Raw genomic sequence first — 15,148 nt, forward strand, 5'->3', positions numbered from 1 at the left:
CCTGTTTTCAGTGAGAATCCTGTTGAATTGATCTAGCAAGAATTCCCTCCAAAAAATTTCCTCCCAAAAAACAAGTGATGTTTTTTGTTTTTTGTTTTTCTCTTAGAGCAAAATTTTAAAAATTTTGTTTTTTAATGTTTGTTTTTGTTTTTATTCAGGTATAATTGACATACAGTGTTATATTAGTTTCATGTGTACAGTATAATTATTCAACAATTCCATACATGACCCAGTGCTCATCAAGATAAGTGTACTTTTAGTCCCTTTCACATATTTCATTCATCCCCCCCACCCATATCCCCTCTGGAAACCATCAGTTTGTTCTCTGTATTGAAGAGTTTTGTCTTTGTGTTTTCCCTATTTGTTTTGTTTCTTAAATTCCACATATGAGTGAAATTATATTGCATTTATCTTTCTCTGACTTATTTCACTTAGCATTATACCCTCTGAGTCTGTCCATGTTGTTGCAAATGGCAAGGTACCATTCTTTTTAATGGCCATATACTATTCCATTGTGTGTGTGTGTATATATATATATACACACACATCTTCCTGATGTCTTTTTCTTAGTAATTTTCTGTTCACCAACCCTCACCCTGTTCTTTGGCTGCAAGTCCCCACTTGTCATTGTTGTATTCAAACCCTTCATTGCAGGGGTCCCTTGAATAAAGTCTTCCTTATTCTCTTAACAAGTGACTGGACCATTTTTTCTTTGACAAGGGTCAGGTTGACTTTCCACCCTCAAGGTCTAACACAGGGCCCGAACCATAGTGGGTGTTCAATCAATACTTTTTGAAATGACAAAGGAATGAAAGATAGAAAAAAAAGGAGCTTGATTTTGAATTACAAAAATCAATTGTGTGTCCACTGACTGTGTTCAAATTCCTGTTCTCATATTTATAAGCCATGAGATCATGGATAAGCTACTGAACTTTCTTAAGTTGCAAACAATAAGGATAATATAACTTAGCTTTTAGAGTTGTTCTGAGGAGCAAATGTGATAATGTGAAATGTTAGGCACTTCATATTTGACGAATGAGTGGTTATCATTGTTGTTATTAGTAACAACAATGACAAAATGACCACCTAGTCTGGTGGTGTGAAAGGCATAATTCCATGTAGAATTCCACTTGTTCTAAGACTTTCCCATTCTGTTATGGACTGAATTGTGTCCCCCAAACATTCGTATGTCAAAGCCTTCATCCCCAATGTGACTATTTTTGGAGATAAAGCCTTTGGGGGGAGTAATTAAGGTTAAATGAGCTCATCAGGGTGGGGCCTAATCTGACAGGAATTGTGTTCTTATAAGAAGAGGAAGAGACATGGGAGATCTCTCCCCACACTCCTACAGAAGAAAGGTCATGTGAGTGAGACATGGCTGTCAATAAGACAAGAAGAGAGGTCTCACCAGAAACCAACCTTGGCACCTTGATCTTGGTTCCAGAACTGTGAGAAAATAAATGTTTACACCACCCGGTTGGTGGTATTTATTAAGGCAGCAGAACTGACTGAGACACATTTTGAGCCCCCCAGCTGACCCTGAGCTTTCCACTGTGTAAAACGTCCTTCTCCCTCACACCGTAATTTCTCCACTCGTCCTTGTATCCTTACTCATTCAATCTGATTTTTATCAATTCAAGCCGTTACTTCCAAAATTTGGCTCTTTAAAGACTATGATTATCTTCTCATCAGACTATCTTCCAAATGAAAATTGGTATTCAATATTTTGAGTTTATAATCTTATGTGACAAAGGCACTAATTAATTTTGTAAACAAGGCTTGGAAAGGTTAGAAAAATTACAGAGAATTGACACAGACTTGGAAGGCTTCATGGAGGAGCAATATCATGTGTTAAGAAGGGAGGAGAGTTCCATTATTTTGTCCAAAGAGAAGGTGGAAAGCTGCATTTTTTGAGGCACTAAACCTATTAATGCTTATAATTCAACTCTTAAAATAGTAAATCCCTTTCCATGACACCATTTGGGTAAGCAGATGTTCCAGTTATGTATTGCCTAACAAACCACCACATAATTTAATGCTTAAAATAACAATGATGATTTATTTTGCCCATGAATCTGAAGTCTGGCCAAGGCTTGGCAGGAACAGCATGTCTCGGTTTTATGTGATAAGAGCTGGGGCAGATCTACTGGGGGCTGGAGGGATCACTTCCAATGTGGCTCATTCACGTGGTTGACGAGTCTGATTGCTCAACCAGACTCTGGGTCAGGACCTCAATCTCTTTCCATATGGGCCTCCCACAGGCTGCTTGGGCTTCCTCTCAGCATGGTAGCTGGGTTCTAAGAATAAGGTCTTGGGAGACGGAAGAAAGTGGAAGCTTCACAGTTGTTAAGGACTTGACCTAAAAACTGGCACGGTGTTGCTTTTCCCTTATAACCTATCAGTCAAGTTGTCATGAAGCCCAGATTGTAGGGAAGGGTCTCTAGACCCCACCTCTTAATGGGAGGCATATCAAAGAATTTTGAGTCCATATTTTAAATCTGGCATAGCAGATGGTATAAATCAGAGGTTCTAATACCCTGGTTATATTTTAGAAACATTTTGAAGTTAAAAATAACTTGACCACCTCAAGAGACTTTGGTTTGACTAGATGGTGAAAAGCCTGGAGGTAAGTGTTTGAAAAAATTTCTAGGTGATTCGGACATGCAAACTGGTCTCTGGGCCAATGTTCCTATGTCTAAGGATTAGTAAAAATGGGCCATGGGTCTAGGGGTGAGAATGAGAGTCTTCCTGCCATCCAGAGCCCCACTGAAGGAAACACAGCTCAAGAAGTTGACTCAGGAGTTGTCCTAACACGACTGCCTACCAGATAAATTGCTTCAAATGAGTCTAAGGAACAAACTTTCAAGTAAATGGACCTTCCGTCACCACACATGCTTTTTCTCGTATTACATTTTACCTGTAGTTTGTAAATATTATGAACAAAAATCAATAATGCTGCCATATTGCCATAATCTAATTTGTCTTTTCTGATTGTGTAAAGCATGAGTAGGCGTTTGGCACCACATTTCCAGACCTCAGAGAGCGATGTTAAACATTTATAGTGCACTTAATCATCTGTCAGAAATGTATAAAGGCATAATGTCTCATTAATAATTATTAAATCATTGAGTCGCACAGAAGGAGATGTTTCCCTCCTTACTTGCATAATGACCAGTAACCACTAAAACGTAGGTCATTTGTGATGTGCGACCAGCACCCCTGATAGTGGAAATCTGCTTGAGGAAATTAATAAAAAATCTTATTAAGAGACAGATAGGCTTTTAGAAAGGAAGAAAACATGCATACGGATTGCTGCAATATATTCAGCCTGGGCAAGCTGATGTTCCCTCCCCGTGCAGAGTCAGGTTGAAATTCAGCCAGGTAATTGCTAGGAATGAAGAGATGTGAAGGGAAATGATCTTATTTGCTTTCGGAGGTTAGATAACTCATTTCAAAATGCCCGGCTTTGGGCCTTTATTCATAAGTATATGTATCATTTTATGAATAAAAGAGATACATAGTTTGATTTTGAATGAGCCCGGGATGGAAGGTATAATCTGAATTTTTTAGGGCTTGCATTTTATTTCCGATGCTGTTTGTGAGGATTTTTTTTTATTTTATAAGAACTTTTAATATCTAGCAATGTCATTTTAGCTACATATAAAACAAGAATTGAATTACATCTGTTGCAGATTCAACCCCCATCACCCAAGATTCAGCCTAGAGAATTTGAAGTGTTAGCCTTTAAAAAAAATTGCAACCTGTGTTTGCCTTTATATAGCAGCTGATGTGACATCAACTCCCCTTATTTTTCACGTTTAACTTTAAACTTTCTTCATTCAGGGTGAAAGTGAAGCTTCTCAATCGAAGCAGGTGACAACTGCATGATCCAATCCACCGAGGCGGTGGTTCAAGATGGTGTGGAATTGTTATGCGTGTCCCATGCACTTGGTTTTGCTGTGGCGTGATATTCTGTGCCGCTAGTAGTCCTTAAGTCAAGCCTTTGGAGTCTTTGACCCTTTGTTCCTGACTGTGCTTGGTCCGGTCTCTGGAAAAAGTATGAAACGCTCAGTATTTGTGTTTGTCGCTCATGCTTTCAGTTCTGGGTCAACAGTCAGTAAGCGCATTCTTCCTTGCCAGTTGTCTCCCTGCACAGTTCTTGAACACAGCATTGCCCATTGACCTTAGAGCCGTTGTGGGTTGAAGTACTTCTAGTTGAGACTTACGGGGAAAATCACCAGAATGTGTTGTTTGTGTTACCGCGTCTCACCAAGATTTTGGGGAAAGCGGACCACGTTTCAAATGCCTCTTAATATTTGGTGAGATTGGATTTCATGTTAATGTGTCTGAATGAATTAATACATTTATGCCCTTCCCTTGTCCCTAGATCATTTAAAGCACTTATAAGAACGTATTCAATTTTTCAAAACTCCGTAAAGAGAAGTTGGTGAGAAATAAGAGGAAAAATTACTGGTGGAGATATAAAAAGGAGCCAGGAAAGAAGCCAAAACAAAAATGCAGACCATACAATCTGTTACTCTTGGAGCAGATGGGCCTCAAATTGCTCTGTAAGTATTCTAGAAACTAAATGGAAAGGGATATTTGATTGGTTATACTACAGAGTTCATGAGATTAAAGACAAACCCATCCATAAGGAATGCATCATTCATTTTAATACCATGGCGAGAATTACATTCCTTCTGGAATTTTCCCTAATGAGAACACTGTGTGATGCAACAGTATCCTCAACCCCTCAGTGTAGATACATGGAGCTCCTCTGGGGTGTCTCATTGTGTTTCTCAATGTAGACTGACCGTGTCACACCATATCCCAAGTCAGTGGAGGACTTTCGGTGGGAGGATGATAGAGAAGGGAAAGGGGTCAAAGACTTTCTTAGTCCACAAATTTCTGCTTGTCCAGCTTAAATCAGGAGTGGACTTTAGAATATCTGGATGGAAGGATAAAACATTTCACGTATCCTCTGAAGATTTTTTTTTCCCTAAACTGAGCTTCTGATAAGTACCAAAATGCAGCAACATATTTAAAGCTATGCTTCCATGCAAATGCTTAGGGTGTGTGCACTTTGTTTAGACAGTTAAGTGTGGAACCAGATGCCCTAAACGATCAGCTGGAGGGAGGCTGACATACCGTGTGAACCCAAGCTGCTGGGAGGGCATTTGCCTGAATCAACCTCCACTCCGCTCTTGCTAAGAGGTGTGCCTAAAGAACAGCTGTGTCCAAGGGCAGAGGGCTGAGTTGTGCTTTACTGTCTCTGAGCATTTTTGCAATTACTGTCTCAGGAACACGAGAATCAAAGATGAGCTGACAAATAATAGTAGTCAAGGTGAATCATGGCCAACGGCAGAGGGAGTGAAGAAATAAGGTGGGTGATTTGTGCAGATTCTAGGGTACATCTAAATGGAAGTTTGTGGCAGAGCAAAGGGTTCCCTTGTCCTTTTCACTTGTGTGACGCTTATCCTTTGGGCACTGAGAACCACTGTGCTGGATGCTGGGCAATCTGATAGAAAAAGCACATGGTTTAATTATCTCTCGCCATTTTTTTTTTTCCATTCTCATCTTCCACAGAGAGATTGGTGTTCCTGTGTCTCCCACCAGAGGTCTTGGAGTCTTTGGGCTTCTCAGTGCCAATGGCCTTCTGAGAGTAGAGGGCCAAGCCTACTCATATGCTCACATAAAGACTTCCATTCTGTGTTTTGGTAATAACCGAGGTCGTGGGGGTCAAGGAGAACATTGTTTTCATTCTCTTGATCTTAAATCAAGTAATAAGATGATGGCTAGGAATTACTGTCAGCAACACAAATATGGGAAGGTCATCCTAGCTTCCTCACTGGAATAGTTTTGGGAAACCATAGCCTTATACGGAATGATTTTGAGATCTAATTACGGAATCTGAATGGCTGTGTTTTAAATGTCAGTTATGGTAGAAAAATACCCTTTATTCTTAAGGGCCAGCAGGGAATGAGCAGTACAAAGTGTTCTCATTAAAATTTCCCTTCCCTTTTTTAAGATAGAGGATCAAAGACTTCCCAGTGTTCCCATCATTTAAAGGAAATGTATACATAGACAAGGAGTGACACATGGGAAGACTCAGATCTTTACCACGACATGCAGAAGTCCACGGAATAAAAGAAAATTCAAGCTGGAAGGCAACATCTAGCCCAGCCTCCTCGTTTCGCAGATGAGGAAACTGCTCTAGAATGGGGCATAACTTACAAATGTCACAAAGTCAATGGCAGAGCAAGTACTGGGTTCAGTGCTCCCCTTTCTGAATCTGGTGGCCTGTCAACAGTGTTTAGTACATTCTGATTGTCTCATTCCTCCTTGCCCCCACGGCATCCACTTTGTTGTTGTCATAATGTACCTAGTCCTCAGAGCACAGATGGCGATTGTCATGGTGATCATGTTCCCCACAGGGGACATGCTGTGGAATATGATATGTAAGAGGAGCTTTACTGGTGTCCTTTGGAAACGTTTTGTCTCTTGGCAGGGAGGCACTTGAGAATAGAGCCCTTTGGGTAATACTTCCCTTACTTTTTCCTTTGGACGTTGTCATGGGAGGACATAGGTTTAGAGCTGTGGCAACTCCCCTTGTGACCATAAGAAGAGATAGTTGACATTTCCTTGAAGTCGGCAGATATCCGTCTTGATATTATTGATCTGAGCAAGCCTGTGGCTGACTACTTCTTCCCATTGGATTAGCAGAACTCTCCTTTGATTTAAGCCAGGCAGGAGGGTGCCTGGTATGTTCAAGGATAAATGAGGGGCCAGTGTGCTTGGAGAGCAGTGAATGAGAGAGAATATAGGAGAGGAGGTTAGGATGTAAGCGGAAACCAAATCACTGACATGATCCAGGGGAGAGATGCTTGTAGCTTAGACCAGGAGAGTAGTGGTAGAAGTGGAGAGAAGTCATCAGTCTGCAGACATTCTGGAGGTGAAGAACATTTCTCTTCTCTTCTCTTCTCTTCTCTTCTCTTCTCTTCTCTTCTCATATCTTCTCATATCTTCTCTTCTCTTCTGTTTTTTCTTTTCCTTTCTTTTTCTTTTTTTTTTTTTTTTAATTTTTTTTTTCAACGTTTATTTATTTTTGGGACAGAGAGAGACAGAGCATGAACGGGGGAGGGGCAGAGAGAGAGGGAGACACAGAATCGGAAACAGGCTCCAGGCTCTGAGCCATCAGCCCAGAGCCCGACGCGGGGCTCAAACTCACGGACCGCGAGATCGTGACCTGGCTGAAGTCGGACGCTTAACCGACTGCGCCACCCAGGCGCCCCTCTTTTTCTTTTCTAAGAAAGACAGACTGCCACACACAGCGTCTCACTTGGAAGGGTCTAGAGTCTTGGAAACTTGACTACCATATGTTTTCCTATGGATGGACCCTGAGAGTTTGGAGCTTCCAGCAAGGGAGCACAACCACTCAGATACCTCTGGCTGAAGAACAGTCTTTTGATCGTCCTCTTTGACCAAGTGTGCAGGTATAGGAGGGATGCACATAGAGTGGCGAGGGAGGAAGGGATACCTGCCCAACCAGATAGATCAACCCAGTGAACCCGGGAGATTCATGGGGTGACAGATGTTGCTGTCAGATTGCCCTCACATCCAAAAGAGTTCTTGACACAATAAGAGGATATATTTCTATCAATTGCTCAATTGCTTGATCTATCTATCTATCTATCTATCTATCTATCTATCTATCTATCATATCTCTATATATGTCAATCTATTATCTATCTATCTATCTATCTATCTATCTATCTATCTATCTCTATGTCTATCAATCTATTATCTGTCATCTATCTATCTATCTATCTATCTATCTATCTCTATGTCTATCAATCTATTATCTATCATCTATCTATCTATCTATCTATCTATCTATCTATCTATCATCTCTTTATCTATTATCTATCTGTCTATCTGTATCTATCAATCAATCTATCTATCATCTCTGTATTTATCTCTCTCTTTCTCTCTCTCTCTCTATCATCTATCTACAAGAGAAAGGAAGATCTAAAATGACTACAAGATTTGTGGCCTCAGCAGTGGGAGGATGAATATGCCATGTAGTAGGTGGGGAAGACTGCAAGAGGAACAGCTTCAGGAGAAAATCAGGAATTCTGGACATGTTAAGCTTGAGGTGCCCATTAAACTTATAAGTAGAGATGTTAAGTTGGCTGTCAGGTCTCGAAGTCTGGAGTTCAGGGGGAGAAGTCGTGCTAAAAAAGTAAATCTGGGAATTTTAATCGCGCTGCTTGTATTTAAAGTCATAGCATTGGATGTGATCTGCAGGGGAATGGGGGTACAGAGGGAAGGGGAGAGAACCGGAGACTGAACTCTGGAGTACTCTAACACATAGAAGTAAAGTGAAACTGGAGACAGAATGAGCAACCAGGAAGTTAAGAGGAAACGCAGGAGAGAAGGTGATCCTGGAGGCCAAATGAAGACTATTCAAGGAGGAAGGAATAATAGCCTGTGCCAATAAATTCAGGTCAAATTGGCTCAAATCCCTATTCCACAGCATAAAGAGATACCCAGGGTTTCCTTCTACTATTTCCCAGTGGTCTTGGAAGGGGGAGATGCTTGCATTCCTCCAACTTGCCTCTGACTTCAAGGTCTGCTTGCCTAGAGTTCTTTTTCTCTATTCTTCATTTTGACTCCTCTGTGTACTGCTCCATTCTCTACTATATTGGAGACCAATCTAGCATCCCTTTCCTACAGTCCACTGTCTCTAAGCTGTGGCGGTAGACTGAATGGTAGATTTAGGGAAAGCTAGCATGGTGACATCACAGGACAGCACAACCTCAATGGAGTTAATCAACTGGGATAGGCTAGGTTATGCTGTGGTAACAAATAACCCTAAACATTAGTGGCTTAAACCAGTAAGTAGAACTTATCAAATGTGCATATGGATTTGTGCATGTCACTTCTTACATTCATACATTTCATGTTTTTAAAAGTTTATTTATTTTTGGGGGGAAACAGAGAGAGAGAGAGAGAGAGCAGGGAAGGGGCAAGGAGAGAGGGAGAGAGAGAAAATCCTAAGCAAGCTCCATAGTGCTAGTGCGAAGCCTGACGCGGGCGGGGCTTGAACTCACGAACTGTGAGATCATGACCTGAACTGAAACCAAGAATCAGATGCTTAACTGAATGGGCCACCAGATGTCCCTGTACATTTCAAAAAAATATATGTACCTTTTGCCAAAAAAAGAAGTACAAACAAATACTGGGCTGTATGTAGCAATATGCATTTGGAAGTATTTAGGAATGGCATTATATTGACGTCTGCAACTTTGAGATGTATCCAAAAAATAAAGTGGATAGTAGATAGAGGGATGGAAGAATGGATAGAAATGAGCTAAAGCAACTATCGCAAAATGTTAACTGTGGGATCCAAGTGGTGGGTACAGAGAGAGAGGGTCGCTGCAAAATTCTTTCAATTTCTGAGTGTTTGAGAATTTCCATAAAAGAATGTTGGAGACACAACTATAGCTCATGTTATGCGCTATCAAGGGTCAGCAGGGGGTTCTGCTCATTATGGGTAGTCAGTGTCCTAGGGTGGAGTAACCACCATCTCAAATATTTTGAATCACTATGGCAGAGGGGGAGGGAATTTTGGAGGCAACAAAATGTACTAGATGGGAAGCAATTCATGTCCTTTTAGAGAGAACTAGTGTAAGGCTCCAGTCAATTATAGGGTCTGGGAAGTGCACCTCAACCATGTGTCCAGAAATGGAAATACTAGAAATACTGGTTGATGATCACTAATGACTTCTACATAAATGGCTAGATGTCCTCGTTCCCTAGAGCCCCTTAGCCATTTCCGCCTTCGGGGAATTGTCACTGGCAGTATTTCCTATCCAAATTCCGTTTCTTGCTGTGTTGGCTGGGCCCCCATTTTCCCCTTCCACCTAGCACATTTCTTACTTTCTTGTTAATTTCTTGTGTGAAACAGTGAGCTCTCTGTCGCTTTAATCCCCCAGGCTCTGCCTACAGGGCTTCAAGTCCCTATCAAGAAGGTCCTCGGGCTTGTTTTACTTACTTCACTTTCCCTGAGGGGAATTTTACATTATCCTCAGAGTAATTCACCACTTCCCCTGTCTCCCTGCTGGACCACGTTGCCTGCCTTTGGGAGAAACTGACTGGATCCTACTTCTGTGACGTGTGGCGGCAGTGTGTGGTGAGTTGACATGATGGTCAGGAGCCTGAAGTCTGCAGACAGATCTCCTGGTTTAAGCTTCATCTCCCCCGTTCCCGGCCTCTGTGACTTGGGCACGTTGCTTCTCTGTACATCAGAGTCCTCAACTTTAAAATGGAGATGCTAACGATATTAACCTCAGGGTCATCGTGAGCATTACATGAATTAATCCACTAACGTGTTAATCTTAGTAAGCAGCAGCTATTATTAGTACTAGCAGTGAATAAGTTCAGGCAGACTAACTCTTCAGAATGGTTTTGTTTTTTTCCATATGTAATAAAACTCCCGATGACACTAGCCACTTCATCAAACTCCTCCTTCGTGATAAGTTCTTCTGCTCATGCACTGCTGGGAGCGTTATGTGCACAATACATTACGGGGATTCTGTCCAGACTGTTACCCTAGAAGGCAGGGATTCCACTATCTGACAGCTCATAGTTGGGGCAGAATGCTGCTGGATAAAGATTCGATAATGAGGAAAACTTCACGTGTTGGGCGTAGGTTCTCCCTTTTTCCAAATGTCTTCTGGATTTAATTTGAAATGATGAACAACTAAAATGTTTGAAAGTGTTAAAAAGGTGACAATTACATAGTTGAGGAGACTATCCTACTTAGAGAGACCTGTATTGAATTGTGATTTACTTTTCCTTCTGCCTTTTTCTTCTTCCACCTCTAACAACTAAAATCTATGTCAGGCACTGTGCTAGGCTCTAAGGGTAGAGTGGTAAACAAAATAAAATGGTTCTGGCTTCCATGGGACTTATAACTAATGGAGATGCAGATAAGCAATCAAGTAATTGTAGCCCAGTTTAGCTGGATCAGAGTAGAATGAGTGAAAGTTACCGAGTTTATCACCCAGAAAATGTTGATTATAAGCCTCACTAACCCTATCAAACCCATCTTAAGATAAGTAACAGACATCATTTTGGAACAGACAGTCTTTATGGAGAACGCTGTGACAACCATATCCTTCAATTTATATTATCCCACAGCTTCCCTGGGAGGTATTTATTGAATTATCTCTCCCTTCTTTCCTTCCTTCCTTCCTCCCTTCCTTCCTTCCTTCGTTCCTTCCTGCTTTCCTGCTTTCCTTCCTTCCTTCCAAACTCATTAAACACTTCATATGTTTTATCTAGGACTTGCACTAGATATTGAGTATAATAATAGGTGGTTCTAGACCAAGAGAATCTTGCTATCAAATAGGGGATGATAACAGATAAACACATAGTTATCTTATGAAGACAGGCATGGCATAGGTATAGGTTTTCCAGGGGTGGGATTGTTCTGGTTATTTATTGCTATGTAACAATTCATTCCAAAACTTAGTGGCTGGAAACAAGAATAGTTGGGTATTACCAGTAAAGGTTTCTGTGGGTCAGGAATTCGGGAGCAATTTGGTCAAGCGGTTCTGGACCAGAGTCTCTATGAGGTTGTGATCAGGTGGTGGTTGGGGCAGGCACCACTGCCAAGATTTATTCATTCACATATCTGGTGCCTGTGCTGAGATGACACAGCAGTTGGGGGCAGTTGGTGACCTTTGGGTATCTTTCTGTATTGGTTTGGTTTTGGTTTCTCTACATACTCTCCCCTCCTTGGTGGCTTCAGGGTAGGTGCACTTCTTACGCGGTGGCTCAGGGGTCTGAAGGTGCATGTCTCCAAAGAGGGCACGAAACATAATTTTTCACCATTGTCACCTTTTGTAACCTAGACTTGAATCTTACGTAGCATGGCGTTCATGCATTCTGTTTGTGGAAGCTGTCACGTGAGACTACAGATATTGTTGTGGTTATTTTTAGAATATGTCTGCCTCTGCAAATATTCTTTTTTTTTTTTAATATTTGTTTATTTTGAGAGAGAGAGAGAGAGACAGACAGACAGAGCACAAACAGCGGAGGGGCAGAGAGAGGGAGACACAGAATCTGAAGCCAGATCCAGGCTCTGAGCTGTCAGCATAGAGTCTGATGTGGGGCTTGAACTCACGAACTGCGAGTTCATGACCTGAGCCAAAGTCAGACACCTAACCGACTGAACTACCCAGGCGCCCCACCATCTTAACCATTTTTGAGCGTCCAGTTCACAGCAGCATTGAGTACATCCACATTTTTGTACAACCACCACCATTCATCCCCAGAACTTTTTTGTCCCAGAAAACGGAAACTCTATACCCGTAAAACAAGAGCTCACCAACCTCGCCTCCCACCACCTCTGGCAACCACCATTATACTTTCTCTTTTTACGATTTTTAACTACCTTGAATACCTTACATAACTGGAGTCATACAGTATTTGTCTTTCTGCGACTGGCTTAAGTTTCACTTAGTATAATGTCCTCAAGTTTCATCCGTGCTGTAGCACATTGCAGAATTCCCTTCCTTTTTAGGGCCGAGTAATATTCCATGATAGATATATACCCCATTTGGCTTATTCAGTCATCTGTCTGATGCTTGGGCTACAGCCAGGTTTTAGCTCCCATGAATAATAATGCTGCTATGAACATGGGTATACAAATATCTCTTTGAGACTCTGCTTTCAATTCTTTTGGGTACATACTGAATAGTGGAATTGCTGGATTATATGATAATTCTATCTTTAATTTTTTGAGGAGCCATCATGCTGTTTTCTATACTGGCTCTTTCATTTTCCATCAACTACACTTATAAATATGTGTTTTGTTTTGTTTTGTTTTGTTTTGTTTTGTTTTAATTTGCTGTCTCTTGTTTAAACTGGAAGGCTGTGTCTTGCTTTAATGGTAACTTCTCGGTTTCCAACAAATTTGATTTGTGGCCACTGGGAAAAGCAGGATCAAGGGTCCTGAAGCCATCGCCCCAGAACCCCAAGCTTCAGTTGCAGGCATCACATCTCTCTCTCTCCCCTGGGATGTTTTCTCGGATAATTCTTGGAAGTCTGCCTATCTCGATCCTTAAATGTACCTGGGTCATGACCACATGTCATGGCAAGACTGATACATAAAAAAAGCCAGTCACAACTTAAATGTCCGACAATGGGGGAATGTCTACATAAGTCACTGCACCGCCAGACTATTGAATGCCTTGCTGTGGTTAAAACAAACGAGGTCGCTCTCGGTGCTCTATCAGAGAAGGATCTCTAAGATGTATTGTGGAGTAAAAAACAAAAACAAAACAAAACAAGAAACCCAACAAGGTGCAGAGCAATACACGACACCATTTATGTGAAAGTTGCTCCCATAAAGCAGTACTATATATTTTCATGGGTACACCTGTCTGAATAGAAATGCAAGGAAAAGTTCTGGAAGGAGAGAAGTGGAAGGGTAGCAGTGTTCATCTGTTTAGAAGACAGGGTGGGAGACGGTGGTCCAGTAGAAGTTGGACTTTATTTGTAATAGTTGAGCGTTCTTGTCACTCACGATTTTGTTTGTTACAAGGAAGAGACCATATTCATGTGTTACCTACGTGATTTAAAAACTAAAGAGGAGCCATGTAGAGGTGACTGTTCCAGGCAATGGTTCTGGGCCATGGGGAGATGGTTGCCATAGGGGTGTTACATTAATTAAACAAGAAGGCTATTTGCCTGCGGTGGCTCTGATGCCATGGTGGCCTACATGAACAGACCCAAATCTACGGCTGTGAATGCCTCAAGGTTATAAAACAAAAACGCTAAGGACAACCAGTCACAAACAGCCAACTAGGCTCTAAGCTATAACCAACCAAATAGTTCCCTTTCTTTCTTTCTGCACCTTCTCTTGTAAGTGTTTCCCTTGGCTCCTGTCCATGCAGCGCTCCTAACTACCTCTGGTCTGGCACTGCCAGATTCAGATTGATTTTTGCTCAAATAAACTCTTAAAAAGTTTAACATGCCTCGGTTTATCTTTTAACAGGGGAAAGGCCACGGCTCCCTCAAATGCAGAACCATGCTGATTTAGTGGGTCACTTACGTCCCCAGCCCTGTAACAACTACCTTGCGGGGGGGTTGTCATGAGAATTATGTTTGGTAATTGATAAAAAGCACCAGACTCTTCTTCCTGCTCTTGAATTTGGGCCCCTGGCTTCTGGGCCCCAGTCTCACTACTGGCTTTGGAACTTTCGGGGGTAGACACCCACTTTGAGCCTCTTGCTGTTCTTTTGTTTGGAGCTCCCCTGCAGACACCCGGCATTGGCATTCTACCTGCAGGGAGGGTGGAGGGGTGCTCACTCTTTATCATTCATATTCTCATCCAATTAGCACAAGGAGGACTGTTTTCAATTCCTAGCACATTCTGGGGCTTTATTCTCCTCTGGCAGTTCTCCTCCAGAAATTGTTCCTTGTGTGGGAAGTGGGCATTTGTAAATCAGTGGGAGTTTTGCCTGAGAGCAAACAGCGAAAGGAGAGCCGGCAGAGTCTGTGGATTTACTGGGATCCAATACAAAGAAGGCAGGCTCTTCTGGGGCGAGTTGGCCGCTCTGGCTTCCCGCAGGAGCAGGCCCTCCGCCTCCCTCTGCCAGAGAGAGGGGAGACTCCCAACTTATTACATTTGCAGGTCAGCAGAGGACCTGCATGGGACACAAAAGCTTTAGTTCCCTCCTTTATATGTATTTTGTTGTTTTACAAAAATAAGTGCCTTCTGAGCTTTCCAGCGTGGTGGGAAATATGGCTTTTAATTCCTTTTGTTCTGCCCCCAAGAACACGATGCCAAATCAGAGATTTTGCTTCATGCTTATTGATTTACAGAGTATGGTTGAGACCCAAATTTCTTGTAGTCCTTTTTTCAAAAGTTCATTTATTTATTTGGAGAGAAAGAGAGAGAGAGAGAGAGAGAGAGAGAGAGAGAGAGAGAGAGAGAAAGCATGAGCAAGGTAGGGGCAGAGAGAGGGAGATAGAATCCCAAACAGGTTCCACGTTGTCAGCAAGGAGCCCAGTGTGGGGCTCAGACTCACAAACCATGAAATCATGACCTGAGTCGAGATCAAGAGTTGAATGC

Source organism: Leopardus geoffroyi, chromosome C1 (assembly GCF_018350155.1).
Source record: "Leopardus geoffroyi isolate Oge1 chromosome C1, O.geoffroyi_Oge1_pat1.0, whole genome shotgun sequence".
Classification (NCBI taxonomy): domain Eukaryota; kingdom Metazoa; phylum Chordata; class Mammalia; order Carnivora; family Felidae; genus Leopardus; species Leopardus geoffroyi.